The 12,913-nt window shown below is 41.9% G+C and overlaps 1 protein-coding gene across 4 annotated transcripts in view; it reads right to left on the bottom strand.

The window, feature by feature from the left end:
• The window catches only part of CNTN4 (contactin 4), a 339,145-nt gene that overhangs the window by 246,475 nt on the left and 79,757 nt on the right, over positions 1 to 12,913 (bottom strand). Inside the window, exon 1 of one of the 4 annotated variants that reach the window (XM_037386328.1) lies at positions 5,213 to 5,308. The exons of 2 other annotated variants lie outside the window; for them this stretch is intronic. The gene's annotated coding sequence lies outside the window, so the exon portion shown is untranslated. Of the gene's footprint in view, positions 1 to 1,432; positions 1,542 to 5,212; positions 5,309 to 12,913 lie in introns of those variants that run through there. One more of the 4 variants, XM_037386330.1, reaches the window with a different exon arrangement.

The following is a 12,913-nucleotide window of genomic DNA, read 5'->3' as shown; positions in this document are numbered from 1 at the left end:
AAATTAAGCATACAAACCTAAAATGCAGACTGTAAGTAAAATGCCATATATTGCATTGGAATGAATTTCCAATAATAGTAACTATTTTACATTGGTACAAACAAACTTCGTCCTAATTAGATTGACCTTTAAAAAGCTTCTTAGGCATTTGAGAATTGTAAATACTTGAAGTATGATGCATTCACGTCCCCTTTTACTCAGACAACTCTGAAAGCCTTGAAGAGCAGAACGGGGGCCAATTCCATCCATCCTGCAACTCTGCTGGGGTCAGCACAGCCAGGCCTTGGACGAGCTTCATCCCTTCTGACCCCGCGGTGCCCTGGGGGCGATTTGGACCTTGTGCGCACATCAGCACGGCTGGGAAACACAGCAGAAGCTACAGCAAGTAGTTCCTTGGGAGATGAGCAAGTGGTTAATGGGGTTGAAGATGAAGAGGTGTCGCTGTACCAAAAGAAGTAGAATTTGTGTCATTTGCCCATTTTCTTAAGATACCTGCTTTGCAGCACGCACCCAGACCACGGCACACGCCTTCCCGTGCGGAGCCCACCCAGCCTGCTCAGCGCACGTTGCGTATGCCGGCTTGCGAAATGCTGCGTATGGAATACTTGCAGGTCCACACAGGTAACTTGCAGATACGGTCTCAGAGCAATTTTCTTTTATTGATGCTGAGCTTATCCTTGCTAGAATGAAGAAGTGCATTTGATATAAGGGAATTTATTTCACCAGTTTATGATGCCGTTTCACAGTATGTGGACCTCACACATCAGAGGACAGCAGAGCTCATGTTTCAACACTCAGACGTGTCATCTCGCTCTCCCCACACCTCTCCTGCCCAGTGACCACTGCACAAACCACACAACCAGCATAATAATAAATAATTGATGATCTTACTCAGCTAGCGACTGTGTACAGAAGGGCTGTAGAATTTGGAATAAAACTGACAAAACATAGCAACAAACCCCAGACTTTGCCTGCAATGGAGAACAGAGACAGATGTGTATTTTATCAAGTCTAGGAAAACTAGAATCAGACCCATAAAAGTGTTACTTATATATACAACTACACCATCATAAAACCAACACAACCCTGCCCAGGTTGTCTGCGATGGGCAGGTATGTGCAACCTTCCCTTCAAAGGTAGTTTGCATCCTAAGGATGCATCGGTGCCAGCACAGCTCACCAGCAGCGAGTGCATCACTGCATCAGTGCTACGACTCCCTTCTACCTGCGTCCACGGAAAGCCTACTGCACCTCATCACCGCCTGCACTCCTGATTGTTCGTTTGAAACTGTCAATTTAAAACATTTCTCTTATGAACTTTAGCTCTAACTAGACTACAGAGACTGTGAGTGTTCCTGACAATAAAGGAAGATTAAGGCTGAGAAGGACAAGCAAGTATCATAAAAATAACAGCGTATAATTGGGTAGCCTACCATAGCTGGGGAAGAGAAACGAGCAGGTCAAGCAATCGAGAACCAGGAGAAATGACCTTAAGAAGTTCTGTCTGGGGACAGACTGCCAATGGTCTCATCAGCATTCAGCTCCACCGCCACAGTCTGGAGGAGGAAACATAATGCAGAAAATGGAAAGGAGGGAGAAAGAAGAGCACTGGGGAGAAAAACATCTTTCTTAATTCAGCCAGGGAGGAGATGGAAACCAGCCGGCTGCAGCCTTTTTTATTATTATTTTTCAGTATTTTTTTTTTAATGCATCCTCTGGTCTGTAACCCGCCCACTAATACATTTTCAGTATCACATGCGATCTTTAAGAAGAAATATTAGTGACTTACAAAGAAAACAGTTGGTAGAAAGATGCTGTCAGATCTTTTACTGCATACTCCTGTTGTTCCATGCGAACAGAGAAGGGCTTTGGGTGGGATTTTCAACAATGCTCAGCAGACTGAGGTACTCAGTGATTTTCAGCAAGAGCCAGACACCAATCTACCTTTTATGTCTTTGAAAATCTACTTTTACTTGTAGGCTTTTCAAGACAGATTGTGGTTTCCTAGGTGTTTATATAGCTCCTTCAGCATTTGGGTGTTACAGCAGCATAAAGTGATATTGAGAATTGGCTGTTTTCTGTCATCTAGCTTTTCCATCAGGTTTTTACAGCTTTTTATAATGAAAAAAGATTTTTTTGGGAAAAAGGACAATTTTGTAAATGCATACATATACACAATTTTCATACGTGTTTACAGGTTATCAGTAAGAATCTGAAAGCCTCCAGAATTTTTTTGTTATGTTGCCTTCAGAGTTCCATTTTTCAACCATGATACTTTTGCCTGCATATTTTCAACAAGAAGTGATCTTTTTTAAGTTTTACTTCTCAGCTTTTCCAACAGAGGAGAAAATAAATTGTAGGTTTAACAAAACAAGGGAATGCCACTCAGCTAAGAGTCCCTGCACATGGGAAGGGCGGGTGCTCCGCATCCGTGGGCTGCGTGGGAGCAGGTTTTTGGACACCAGCTGAAGCCCCTGCGATGCCTGTTCCACACTCCCCCCAGCATACGCTACCCAGCGGAGACTCGGGTCTAACTATGCCCTTGAGGTAGCACCTGCCCAGCAGCCCCAGAGATTCAGTTTGCAGTTTACATTATTTCATTGCAATGTGATCATAATCAGATAATAGTGACTAAAGACACATGATGAGGAACTTCCTCATAACCTCAATCGCTTATGGTACAAGGGATGAAAAATAAGGCAAACACTGGCAGTGCTGCTTGCCTTCAAACCCATTTTTTTCATGCTCTGGCATGAGTTTTGATTCAAACCTTCAGATAAGGAACGGTGCAGAGCCCCTGCACACACACGGAGTTATTCATACATTAAGGTTTATTCCCCACATTGTTGCTTCAATGATGTAAAATAAAATATGTTCATTTTCAGCAGGGATAAGCACTCTTAGGAAAACACCATCCCTAGGTGAAATACATATGCAAAAAGACAGAATCAAATATTCTCACCAGGCAGGTTCCCTTCTACTCTGCTCGAGTCAAACATGAAGACAAGCTGCAGGAGGTAAACCCATATCTGCTATGCCATATGTCACCCTATCATACTTATCCTCAGACCAGTTGCCTCTTTCAAATGTCATTAAAACTGACTACACTGAAAAATACCTTAAGATCACAGCATCTGTGGCGCTCCTGACCCATGATATTTAGGTCTACAACAGATTTTCACCAATATGCTATGAAAGAGCAAGCACATGCTCCATTCATAGGTATGCAAGACTTGGTCCCTCAAGGTGATGACAGCCCTCAGCTCTCATCAGCCTTCAAGTGATGAAGATACTCAGCAACTCCTAAGATCTGCCCTGCACTGGATAAAAAGTTGTACAACATCTGGAACTAAACATATATCTCACGTAACTTAGCTAACTTCTCACTGCAGCTAACAGAAGTGTAAGATTTGTTATTAACACTGCACTCTTTTCATATTAATAAACAATTAAGTGACGCATTCACTCACAGTACACTCCCTCTTACTGCATTTATTTTCCCATAAGGCTTTTAAACAAGTTGATAGGCTGAAACCTGTGCAAAATCTAAAGGAAAACAGCTGGGCTATTTCTCCTATGGAAAGTTGAATGAAATCAATGCTGCACTCACTATGTCCTAAATCATCTGGGATTCACCTGTCCCTGTTCTCTGTGATGTATCAGCCACGGCTGGCACTTCAGCTCACAGGTCCCACATTTTCCAGGCCAGGAGCCCAGCGTTTTCCCTCACCAAACCTCATTCTGATGACTTTTTTTTTTTTTTTCCTTCCACCCACACGCACACTTTTTCTGGAAATTTGGCTGAGATGCAAAGAGGTGTGAGATCTGAGAGGCTTCAGAAAATGCAGTGAAACCCATGTGATCATTCTTACATTGATTCATTGGTGCTCATTTTCACATCGGGATGATTTCGGAAAGGACTAACAACAGATTAGCTCTGGCACTTCTAAAATACAAACTAGTGCCTTGAGTTTTCAACAAGTCTTATTTTGCAAATGGGAACCAATAAATATAAAGAAGTTCTGAATTTGGTGAAAAAAAAATCTCTATTGTATATACACTTAATTCATTTTAGATACCATCAGCTCCAATTAATACATGATGCTGAAGGAGAGGCCACCAACTTGACCGCATTGGGCTGCTATGAATCACTCGTCCTACAACTTCATGGAGCTCCAAGAGCAGCGTTTACAATTAAGACCTGCACTCAGCTCCACCAGCCGCGGAAAACATGGAGCACTGGCACAAAAGCTGCCAGGAACACAACAGCACAATGAAAAGCAGAGTCGCTGGAAGCTTACAATTCATTTTAAGAGCATGCCTCCCCCTGTTCCACATTACCGGTGATGGCTCTTGTAGAGAAAAACCATACTGAGCAAGACGCAGGTGTCGTTTATGGCAGAGATTTGTTCTCAGGACTTCCAGGGATACCCACGGGCTCAGCCAGATGGGACAAAGTGGAGCCCATCTCCTTCGGCCACCGCTCTCCCCTACTGCGATGCCATCCAGACACAGCCATAGCTGCCATCTCAGTGTTATACCAAGAGTTTCAGGAAATGAGCAACTAACAAAACAAGCAACAGGATGGAGAGTTAATTCCATGGAGACCTGGCCATCCACAGCTGAATTTAGGTGAAATGAATCCATTCAAAATCCAGCCCACTACTGAAAATAGCTACAAGACCATCCAGGGATTGTTTCCTGTAAACTACAAAAAGCATCACAGTGCAGGTGCAGAATTTGGGTCTGGTCCCCTAGTTTAAAGTGGCTGCAGTTTCAGTTCACCTATTATCAAAATGAATTTAATACCTCTTTATAAAGCATTTGCACCTGCCATCTCCAACTAAGCACTGTGTTATCATTATGTTACAGACCGCCACGTATGCTTGTGCCAAATTATATGAGACTTTAAATCTGTCTGTAACATGCAAGAGGCCCACTGCTGACAAAAATCTCCTTGAGCTAACACAGAATAAAAGAAGATTGCTCCTACGCCCAAGTTCATACAGTCTAATTTAAGATAGGTCTAGGCACACTTTGGCAACAGACCTATAAGAAAGCACAAATTTCATTAATTCTCAAGTACTAGAAAAAATACATATAATTCCAACCTTTGTGCAACTTGTTAACACAGTTCTTCTTAAATTCCTCTAACAACAACAACAAAAAAGATTAATTCTTTAATGTTAGACTTGAGACCTGAACAAAATTACCGAGGATGCACGCCATACAGATGTCCTCAGGCTCCCCAGCAGGCTCGGTTCTCATCTAGCTGACAGAAATCCAACTACAGCAGCAGTGGTTTCCATCTCCTAGAAGACAGGGTTGCACTAAAAATCTTTTTGCTTCTCTTGCAACATACACAACACAATGTTGTGTAGATCTGCGTTGTCCTATACATTAGAGATGTGTACATCTCAATTATTTGTTTGCTCAAGAGACTTTTCCAAATAGAGAGCAAAGGCTGACTGAACACCACCTCTCTAAGGGCCGTGTAACTTGTTCAAATAACACATGTGGGCTTTGCAACATGAGATGAATCATAAGCCATCAGCTACGCAAGAAGCGTGGAGTGATGTACTTCGTTAACCACATATCCTGCTGGATTATTACTGCTCCAACAAATAACAATTCCCGTGCCTATTACTCACTTTAAAATTCCCAGATACAGAGAACTCTCCAAGGAGAACAAGGAGTGACCTGCGTTCTTCTCCACAGTGCAGCACCACGCTGGCCCTGAGGACAGTTTGGTGATGAGCTTCTCGTACTCCAGCTCTAACTCTTTGCTCTTCCACCCTCCTTGTTGTCAGAAGTAATTACACTGTTCTTTTTCCTCAAACGGGCTCTCCTCGAGGTTTCTGTCAGCACAACCACAGGGACCGGCTGCAGACCGAATCCAGCTGGAAACAATCCAGCTACTTCATTCACATCCTTCTCGTGGCCCCTCCATAGTCCCAGTGCAGCAGATGCTTACACGGGTGATGTTCTTAAAGCATGCAGAGAGCACTCGAGTCACGGGGGGCTACTCGGATACTTACCTGCATTTCACAGTAAGATGTAAGAGGGCAAAATTATTTTATTTGCAATATGGCAGTTGCTTTCACTTGAGGAACCCGACTACACCACTATGGAATTGAAGCCATTTCTTATTTTCTATATCATACCCACTAGAACATTTTTACAAGCCATGAATGCAAGACAAATACCTTGCTTTTAGCGTTCTGGAAAATGCTTTCATCTGTGCAGGTGACAGGTTAAACAGCTATTTCTAAGGCTTCTCTATTTGGCTCCAAAGACCTCAAAATGCCCCACAACTTTTTGGAAGAGCCCTGAGCTCAAATGGGTTAGGGAAGCAAAACACTGTTTAAATTTTAAAAATGATCAGGTTGCCAAGCATGGAAAAAAAAATAAAAATCAATTGCTGAAGTTCAAATACAAAAACATTGTGGTCTGAAATGAGGTTTCTTATTACTAAGTTCTGCTTCAGTTGCAGCAAAATACTAATTCAGACTGGATTTTCAGGCAGTGCAAACAAGTAGAGGAAAAAACCCCAAACAAACAACAACAAAAGCCCACAAAAGAGGGCAGATTCAGTTTTTCATTGCCATGAAGTCCACAGCTAAGATTCATACAAGCTAATTGCATGACAAGATTACTCAAAACATTTCACATTACATAGCAGGTTTTGTCCATAAGCTTCCTAGAGAGCCTAACAAGCAATATAGGAAATATAAAACCTGCATTAATTTTAACTTCTGACTAGACCAATGAAGAGTCCATACAGTTTATTAGCATCCTCTTATCCCCACCAACAAGACATGGCAGACAACTCCACAGAAGAAACAGCAGAACTATCACTAGTGACCTTCCTACATTCAGAAAGAAGAGGCCAGATTTCATTAGTATTCCTATTAAGACAATAGAGCCTCGCTGTAAATTACTGGTTATTAGCAAATTAAATGGTACAGAACAGATTGCTTCTGTGAGCAGCTGCAGCATCAGACTCTGCGGCTCTCACCCTCACTCTCCTACTTGTCAGGGCAGGCTGCAATGGAATGATCCCTCAGCGCTAGGAAGAATTAATACATTGTGGTGTTACTGAGCTTGAGAGCTCAAACACAGAAGTAACTGCATGCACATTTGCTGCTTCCAGAAGATGATGATCATCAGGATCTCACCAACAGCTGTGCTACCTCACACCAGCATGTCATTTACTGTTTCCAATTGCTCCAGTCATCGTCCTACCAGAGGAGCCTGAACAGCTCCGGAAGAATGAAGACATGAGGTCGGGGTGTGGCTGCTCACTGCACTCAGGATGCTGCAGCTCATCTAGGACAAGTGAAGCTACAAACCATGAGTGGGACCAGCAGACCAGGAACCCATGATGAGCCCTAGTCACGAAGCGGGAGGGAGGGAGAGAGGGAGGAGACCCCACCACAGACTGCAAAGGCAACCAGGAAGAGCTATGAGAGAGCTCCAAAGCCAGGGGAGCAACGCTGTTTGGCTCCTTGTCTTATTCAGTACTTTATTTGGGCTCTGGACCTTCCAGTTTCACCTTTTGAAATCCCCCCAGAATACTTTCATTATTTAACAGTTTTGTCTCTGTGATACAGGTTTGTTAACTCTACACATGTGTCATGGGACGTATGCAGGCAAATGGGAAAACCACCCCATCTTGCAAGGGTTCCCTGGATCTCCCACTCATCAAATACAAAATAAAAACAAACCCCACCACAATCTTAGTAAGTAAAACCTTACTCTCCACACAGCAAATTCTAGAAGGAACCATAGATGTTAGAATATTTTTGTACGATAGCATTATATCCCTGGTAGACTTTTCCCTTCAAGTACATCTTTTCTTTTATCTTCTCTTGGTCCTTTATCATACAATAAAGATTAATTTTGAATTTCTACTGATTGTATGATCTTGGACTTCATGAACAAAAAGCTCTTTTTATGGGAGACATTAATATTCACAGTGAAAGCCCTGAACTTCCACTTTCAAAAAGGTTTAATAATTTCCTAAACCCTCTTGATTTTGTCACAATGAGTTGTATTCAGGCTAACTTTTCTACTTGTCTTGGGCTATGTCATTTACCCTGAGCCTTGTCTGGGTAATAAGCACTAGTCAAGTCCCTTATTCATTAACTGCAATTTCTTTTCCTATTATCTGTAACAGATAACTTCTGCGCAGAGCAGAAACTTGGGAGATAAGTGGTATGAAAGTACCTTTCCTCTTCTCTTCAGGCACTGTCCATGTAATCCCATGCCTCTGACCCAAAAAAACCACACACACACACAAAAAGGACTTTAAAGGTAGAAAAGGTGAGTGAGGAGCTCGTCATTCCAGGCTTTTCCCAGCTTGGTATTACCCCCACTCCAGAGATGGCCAGGTACTCCTCTGGGGCATCAGCAAGGGGGAAGAAAACTCAGCTCTGAACATAAATCAAGCAGATGCCTTTGAAATAGGGCTCCTTTTGCCAGACCACTTCGAACAGAAGCTACATTCCCTGGAAACCTGGGGGCACATAACCCCACTTCTAGAGAGGGCTCCTCACAGCAGGCACCCAAGGTTAAAGAAAATTCAGTAAAGAGTTTCTTAGATTAAAATGTCCCATTTAAGCAGGGCATAAGCTTTTGAAGGGAGATGAAAAGCAGATGGGAATACATATCATTGAGATGCCTCCTCCAGTGAAGTCAGAAAAAGGTGGGTTTTTTTCCTTTGGTTGAAATACTTTGTTAGTAAAAATTAGGAAAAAAATAATTTGGACTTGGGGGAAAGAAACTGGCACATACCAACAGTGTCCTATTTTAGTAAACTTGGCTTAAAAATACGTATTTGCTTGGCTGTCTTGAACCTGCGGTGCATGATTGGGATCAGGGGATGAGTATCTCCTGCCTTCAGAGAAAGCCAGTGGTGCACCCAGCCAGGACAAACAGCATGGGCTGCAGCGGGATGAGAGCACAGATCACCAGGATGCTGCGCATCATCCAGCTCCTCTTCCCCAGCTGCCCCAAAGGGTCATTCGGATGATGATACAATGCTTCACTAGAGACTCAATCCAGTTTCCTTCCAAGCCATCTTTTTTCTGGGTGCTATCACATGCCTTGAGTAGTGATAGAATTAAGTGCAGCTGCTCTCCAGATGACATACCACACTGAACATCACATCTCTGATGATTTCATACTGACAAAAAAGCTTTGAACCACAGTCTAAATATTTTGTTCCTTAAAATATTTAATAATACACTCATTTATTATTCTGTACTGATCAAGAGATTTCAGAGAATCACACAGTAAATTTCTGTAGCAAAGTTGTTAGCGCTGGGCACAGCTAACTTTTAGCAGTGCTGCTCTGACAGCTTTGATCTCCTTTTTGTTTCATTGCCAGTAGCAATACAGGCGTTTTTCCCCCCCCATCCTTATTTTTGCCTAGTTGAGTATTGATGAGGTTAACAGGATTATTCACTAGCTGCATCCTACCACCTGCTCTTCTGATCCTTGGCTTTCAGGGCTTTGAATACATTGTACACATACCTTGGGCTCAGTTATTACAAACACTGATAATCTTCTACTTCCTCCAGGCTTGTTTCCATCTTATTTGAAGATAGCTATAATTAATAATCTCCTTTTAAGGTCTAATTTCTTTTTAGTTTAAGTCAACTTTCATCTCATTACTAATCTTCCTTTTATTTCCAAGGAGACTAAAGTAAGAGAGTGAGCAATAACATCTGTAGAAAATAATGACATCTGTGAAAAAATATTTAATTACATTTCTTTAAATACAGGAGGTTTTACTTTGACTTCCAAATAACTGCAGAACTACTCTGATATTAGCGTTCAGCACACCCTTCTATCCTCCCCCACTTCCCTGTGCTTACTGACAAGAAGTGCTCCATATCCTAGTGTAGAAAGACTGTTTCCACACCTTTTTGCATTTTATTTCACTTGTATTTTTTTCTACCACTTTCCCATATACTGCTCCAGATTGATGACAACTGTTTCTTTCAGTCTGCAACATTTGTGGTATTGGAACAGGAATTTTTTGGTTCTGGCTTTGGTTTAATCTACATATGGAAGACAGCATCAGGTAGCAATCAATCTTGTATATTGGCAATAAAACACCCAATAAAATAGCATTCCTCCAGTCTATGTCTAAAGGAGGCGTATGAAAATAAATTTTAGTACATTTGATCGCATTCTTTCTAAACAAAGTTTACTTCCACAAGGCAAATCATCAACATAATTTATGGCCAAAGTCCTTCCAACAACGGAAAAGCTTTGCTTTTCCTACTTCCCCATCTAGTTAAATTCTCTAGGGGTGGAGCTGACAAGCTGATTCTTGACCTCATATCCTCTTTAATGTCTCAAGATCATCTAAGTCTGCCTTGGTGAAACAGCAAAAGAGCATGTTTTCTCTCTTTTTCACATAGAGCAAATAATCTGTAGACTATTTATATGATGTAACTACATTGTAGGTCATATAGATAATATAATACTCCTAACTGAAGGAATGGATTGACGTTCAAAGGAGATCTATTGTTACAATGCATGGAAGACAGTGTATACACTGCCTAAGGATTCTAAAAATCTTCAGAAGCAAAGGTATGAAGTAATAGCACATTAAAAGCAGTAAAACCCCCATCTGATCCATATGCAGAGCAAGGCAATTTAATAAACCAAAAACCAGTATTCTAATAGAATACAATATACATCATATCTATTAATACAATATATTTATTTAGGATTGTCTCCTGGACAGAAATTCAAATCCCCCTTCCCCTGTTCCACCATCTTAGTGAAGTTAGATGATTATGCATGCAAAATTATGCATGTTATTTCTTACATTTCAATCTTCTGTAGATAAATGGGTCACATCAAAAATTGTCATTGACCTGAAGCTGACTGGTTATCTGCTACGAAGGTGGTATTTTAATTACCAAAGTTAATTACCATCTCTGTGGAATGCAATTTCCTAACTTTGTGCTGTTGTGCAATAGGAAATGGAAAGCACAAGCAGTGCAGAATCCACAGAAGGTCTACACAAAGGCTTCTGTATGACTAATTGGTCTGAAATTTAATCAGTTAAATTTCTGTTTCATGTTCCTTTGATAAGATTATCTTAATTACTTTTTACAGTATCTAAGTAGGAGAAATAAAGAAAAAACAATCTGCTGAAGGGAAAAACTAATTCGTAAGTCTAAAGGGAGAAAGGAAAATAAGGGGAGGGGGAATACACATCTGTTGATTAGGCTACGTAAAGCTCAGATGTTATATTACCAGCACGTCACGTTTCCAAATAGTCACGAATATACTGAACTGTTCATGAATTTCAACTTTTACTTGATCAACCTGCACAATTTTTTTTTGTCCTCATCTTCAAAAGGCTTCACGTGAAAATTGGTTATACAAAAAAATATGCCAAAGTAAGAGCAAGAATCATATTGTCCCATCAGCTCCAACCCTACCCTTGTGATGTAATAACACTTTCTGTCATTTTACGCATTTCATATGATGGCTGTACTGCCTCTACCATGGCGGTGGGGGGGAGTATGATATTTGAGGCACAAAGGTTGAAGATAAAAGAGATTTCATCTGCAATATCAAAGGTCCCACAGGGACTTAAGCATCTCACCAGCGGAGAACCCAGGGGCACTTTTCATTTTTACCTTGTCTCGGACAAAAGCACGACTCACGCTAAGGATGCCTGCGCTGCCAAAGTCAAACCCGGAGTTCCCTCTGGAAGCTTACCTTTGGATTTGTCTCAAGAATAGTTTATATATGCAAACTGCCACATCAATTCTCCACCACTCCCGTAACATGTAGCGAAGGAGCAGCAGGGAGAAGGCAGCGCCACGGCCCAGGAGCGCCAGCAGCCCCCGTGGAGGCTGTGTGCAAGGTGCGAGCAAGCCCACCCCTCCGCAGCGCTGTGCCGGGAACAACTCCATCACACGCTGCCCCCACAGGGAAAGCGAGGAGGAGGATTTATTTTCACCTATCACTGCTAATCTTCCTTCTCTCCATCACTTCCCTGCTGGATACTAAGGTGACAGATTTGGGCTCCTCTGATCTTCATAACGCTCCTCAGGAAGAGGGCAAGCTCTCCAAGCATCCTTGCCCAACTGTCACGATATTCAGCTCAAAAGGGAGCCGGCACGCACAGCCAACAGAGCTCCCCTCGCGCCTGGCCCTGGAGAGTCTCCGAGCAAGGAAATGCTCTGGGAAGCCCAGGAAAGTAGCTATTCATGTGGGTAGAAACAAAAAATCCAGCCCCACGTGAGAACAGTCCTGAGCGGGCACTTGCAAACTGCACTGGAAGCATGTGCGCGCTGACCCCACTAAAGCGTTCCCATCGGACCATCACTGTCCTCCTCCACACGAGCCCTTGGATGGAACACTGAGGGGGACCAACATGGTGGTCCCATTACACTGCTTCAGTACTATTTTAGAAGAGATTTGGGATCATCTCTCCAAACTCAACAAACTGCAGACTTGTTATTCAGACACAGACTAAGCCACTGGTCAGGGGTTCACCGTGCTCACAGGGCGCTTTACAAGACCTCTGCAGGTTAACCCCCCTCTCCTTAAAAACCCAACCACTCTACATGCTTCTGATTTTAAAAGTACATTCTCTTCTCTATTCAGATATGAACTCCTGCATTGGAGCCAAATCGAGTTACTTAGTAGTATGTAAAAGCTGTTAGACTTTAATTTGATAGAAGAGGTTCAGTATTTCCAAATATAATTTTTTGATAAATGTGATTTCTATGAAATTAAAAGAGAGTAAAATTAATGCCTGTACTTATTTTGTTTCAATTACGTCAACATTTCATTTGCATAAAATATTGTTTTCATTCCTCTTTAGTGCAACACATAATAAAGCTTTGTATTTTTAATTTATCTAGATGAAAAAA

Source organism: Falco rusticolus, chromosome 4 (genome assembly GCF_015220075.1).
Source record: "Falco rusticolus isolate bFalRus1 chromosome 4, bFalRus1.pri, whole genome shotgun sequence".
NCBI lineage: Eukaryota > Metazoa > Chordata > Aves > Falconiformes > Falconidae > Falco > Falco rusticolus.
This window is presented reverse-complemented; position numbering and strand designations above follow the sequence as displayed.